Source organism: Podarcis cretensis (genome assembly GCF_951804945.1).
Source record: "Podarcis cretensis genome assembly, chromosome: 13".
Classification (NCBI taxonomy): domain Eukaryota; kingdom Metazoa; phylum Chordata; class Lepidosauria; order Squamata; family Lacertidae; genus Podarcis; species Podarcis cretensis.
In genome coordinates, this window is record NC_137182.1 from 31,906,093 (window position 1) to 31,910,525 (window position 4,433).

A 4,433-nucleotide genomic window follows, 5' to 3' on the forward strand; every position below is an offset into this window, starting at 1 on the left:
GACAAACTACCACTGAGCAGGCCAGAAAGCATGTTAATAAGGGCGGTGGACAATAGAATAAAATAAAGTAAATAAAATAAATAAATTAACAAATAATAAATAAAATAAAATAGGTCCTTGCTTTAGGTGGTTCTGTAATATTGCACCCTGCTATTTTCTTCAAGGCTGTTGCCCTCTTTAGGGCAGATGGGGTGCATCTTTCCCCTAGGGGGAACGACACCTGGCGGGATGCGATTGCCTTGGGATTCATTGTTCCCCCCACAATGTTTGCTGGTACTGACGGTATGGTGGGGCCCAGTCGTCAGTGCTGCCCTGCTGAGGTCAGGCGCAGCTAGTCGTGAACCAATGCCTAGACAAACTACCACCGAGTAGGCCGGAAAGCGTGTTAATAAGGCAGTGGGAATAAAATACAGGTTGTGGGAAATCAAATGCATTAAAAGGTTATGTTCGTTAACATTATTGGTGTCTTACAATTTTTGCTTGTTTTATCTTAGAGCGGGTCCAGGTCTTGGCCTTCCTCCGCGTGTTCAGTTGTCCTGGCTGTCCAGACAGGGAATGCGCTGGTCAGAGCTCCTGCCATGGATCCAGGGGCAGTTGCTACGTGAAGGGTATTGTGGTGCAGCTGGGCGAGAACGACCTGGTTTCTATGGACTGTTTTTCTCTGCGTGCTGCAATTTTGACTGACCTGGAGACACTGCAGGCAATGGTGCCAACAGCTAAAATATTTTGGTTAAAGCTTTTGCAACGATGCGTGTGGAGGGGCAGTCATTGCCCAGCCGCCACTGAAAGGGCCAGAAAACGCATCAATTCCGCTGTATCTAAAAAGATTTTTGGGCTGGGTGGAGATGTGATTTCTCACCCTGAGATTCTTTTTAAGTCGCCATCCTTTTTCCGAGCTGATGGCGTGCACCTTTATGCTTCTGGGAATGAGGCTTGGATAGGTGCAGTGGTGGCCAAGCTGAGGTCTTGGTTGGGTCTGTGAGTGGTTTGGCGGTGAGCTGGAGGCTCCATGGCGGTTAGGCATTGGTTAATTGGTGCTTGGAGGGGTAAGTGCCTATCCCTCCAAATGATGCGGAAAGGGAATTCCGTTAAAGGAATCCAGGGGCTTGCCATTCTTTTCGTCCTTGTCCGTGGAGCCGGACTTGGGCCGTGCAAGCCCCACAGGAACATGAGGGTGAGAAGTGTGGGTCTGATTCCCAGCCTCATTTCTCACCCAATACTTGTTTCCCACTCTGGCTTCCGTTGGTGTCCGGAAGGCCAGCTCTGTCCCTGAGGGCATGGACAGATAGTCATAACCAATGCCTAAGCAACCACTCACATTTTTTGTATTTGAATAAAGTTGTGGCCAAAATTATGCCAAAAACCTTAAACAAAAATTGATGTGTGAAGTGTGAATTATTTTGGGGGGTGGCACTGTGGGACTCAACACGCAAAGCGTGTTCTCCCTAACAGAGAGCACGTGTTGCGGTTGGGGGAACAGGCCACCCTGCCATGACTAGGCAAATTTGGTCAGCAACCCTAGCCTTTAAGGGGTTAATTGGGTTGCTGGGGAATTTTGATTGTTGCCAATTCGGAGGAGGGGTCAGAGGCTTTAAATATAGGGGCCAGACATGGGGACGTCCTCTTGGCCATTTTGCACCGGATCACCCGCCCTCCCTCCCTTTAATAGGGTGGTTTTTTCTTGATCGCTTGACCTTGCTATGCCTGTCATGGGGTCGTTCGCCTTGGAGCGGGGGCCTGGTAGGAATTTTGCCACTTGGCTGATTGGCTGGTGCCATTTGGTTTTTGCCTACTGCGTAGCAAATCGTCACAACTTGTAAGGTTGGCGGTTAGGCATTGGTTAATTGGTGCTTGGAGGGGTAAGTGCCTATCCCTCCAAATGATGCGGAAAGGGAATTCCGTTAAAGGAATCCAGGGGCTTGCCATTCTTTTCGTCCTTGTCCGTGGAGCCGGACTTGGGCCGTGCAAGCCCCACAGGAACATGAGGGTGAGAAGTGTGGGTCTGATTCCCAGCCTCATTTCTCACCCAATACTTGTTTCCCACTCTGGCTTCCGTTGGTGTCCGGAAGGCCAGCTCTGTCCCTGAGGGCATGGACAGATAGTCATAACCAATGCCTAAGCAACCACTCACATTTTTTGTATTTGAATAAAGTTGTGGCCAAAATTATGCCAAAAACCTTAAACAAAAATTGATGTGTGAAGTGTGAATTATTTTGGGGGGTGGCACTGTGGGACTCAACACGCAAGTAAATATTTTGGGGATAGTGGTCCCAGAGCCCTAGCGCCACCATCCCAAAGAGGATAAAATGGGCGGACTTCGGTACTCTTTTGTCCTCCCTCCCCCAATGTCTTTCTCTCTATCTGAGCTGGCTCCCTGCCTGTTACGTTATATGTGGGGAAACCCATGTGGGGTTCCTCTCTGTGTAAAGTCTTCAAGTTGTTCCTGTGCACGCCTGACAAATCTGCCCCATTGTCAAAATTTATCTTTCCCCCTACCTCCAGTCTCCTTTGTTCTGTGTCCTGGCTGAGGGGAAAAACATAAGATGGGTGGCCATTGGTCAGGGATGGTCTAGTTGAGATTCCTGCATTGCCACAGGGGTTTGGCTAGATGACCCTCAGGGGTCCCTTCCAACTCCACAATTCTCTGGTGCAGGCTTGTGCAGAGTTTTAGGTACAAGTTGGATGCAAGGGGTACATAGGATTGCAGCCCATCTTATGCACCGTTGGCTCAGGAATAAGTCCCACTGATCAAGATGAGACTAGATCGCTGCTGTACAGTCCTGTTTTTTAAATAAACATTTTCCTTTTCAGATATTACAGAGCATGGTGAAATTACAATAAATAAAACCTCCCTTTCAGTAGTTTCAAGCACTACTACAGGTTCCACATAATATCTGTACTGCATTGTTTACTGTGACAGCACCTGCACTTTGGAACTCCCCACCTGTTGCAACAAAGCACGTGCCTTTGCTAGACTCTTTTCAGGAACCTGCTAAAAGCATTTTTTTTAGGCAAGCATACCTAGATGCTTAGGAAGTTGAAGTAATTTTAATCTTAATATTTTAGCTTTTGTATGTTTTAAAGTAGGATTGTGTTTTTTATTTTATTTTTACTGCTGTTGTGTTTCTTTTGCTTTGGTAAACCACTTTGCAGGTATTTAAAAATAAAGTTTATTAAATAAATAAACTATAAACATAAATAAAATAACACAAGCCAAAACACAATCCATCCTGTAGATTTAAGTATCTGTCCATAGTCGCCTACTTGTTATCAGAGGCCCAGAATCCACATTCCTTTGTAAGAATATATGAAATAATGTAAAACCATTTTTTGTAGACTAATAATAATAATAATAATAATAAATTCAATGGGGGGGTAACAAGAAATTTTTCGCACCGGGTACCACCTGACCTTCCTATGCCTCTGATGCCACCATGCTCATTTGTACATCTGCACAACTATTTCACTGATGCACCATATTGTAGCTTTTGTTGTCTTCAGGCAAAGGGCTAAGACTGGATACAGATAATAAACCAACCATGTTGAAGCAAAATAGGCCTGGGTTTGCCAATGTTTGATTGCACAATTCTATGCAGGCATCCTACATAGAATTATAATGCCTCTCCACTTTCCCATCTCTTATTTGATTTCACAGTTCATACAATACAATAAAGCCAAGGTTTGACACACAGTGCATATTTTAATGATATTTAGTTTTGAATAACATTCTTTTCTCTCTTCAGCTCTACATTTTTTGTATTTGTTGTCTTCCCTAAAAACAAATAACCCTTCAAATAATCAACTGGGTCAAATAAATCATCAAAGCTCATGTAGCAAATGACTGCAAAAGTCTGACAAATTATATTTCTGTCATTCAGTTCTAACAGGCAACTTGCAGATTGTGTGCCTCCTCCATGAGAGGATCAAAGGGTGGCAACATGAGAATGGGCATTTCTGTGGTAGCTCCCTGCTCTCCTCTTCTCCTAGGCCTTTGGCTAATTAAACAATCAATGGCCTTTAAAGCTGGGCCGTGGGTATTGTTTTTCTTTGTTACGATGGTATGCATTTTTTGCATTTTTATACAGAAAATACTGCCCCATGATCCTCAGATGGACTGTATAGTAATTTAATTAATTAATTAATTAATTAATTAATTAATTAATACACATGATGCTATGCTATGGTTATTATTAATTAAGGTTTATAAACCAACAACAGGCTTCAGAGTGTGGTTTCTTCATGCTTAATCAATGATGCTTAAGCCACCAGGCCAGGTTGAAACCATGGCTTAGCATTAAGTGTCAACCAGGCCTGTGTTTTGAGCCTGTAGATTTATCTTGTTAATAGGAAGGTAATGTTAATCTATGCAATGATTCAGTCACATCCTACATTCTGCAATCACTTGAACCACCGAGACATTTTTTAGACGAAAA

The 4,433-nt window shown here is 43.9% G+C and overlaps 1 protein-coding gene across 1 annotated transcript in view; it reads left to right on the forward strand.

Moving 5' to 3' along the window:
• The window catches only part of LOC307200425 (olfactory receptor 10C1-like), a gene marked incomplete at both ends in the record, with an annotated part of 106,243 nt that overhangs the window by 26,009 nt on the left and 75,801 nt on the right, over positions 1 to 4,433 (forward strand). The window lies entirely within an intron of this gene.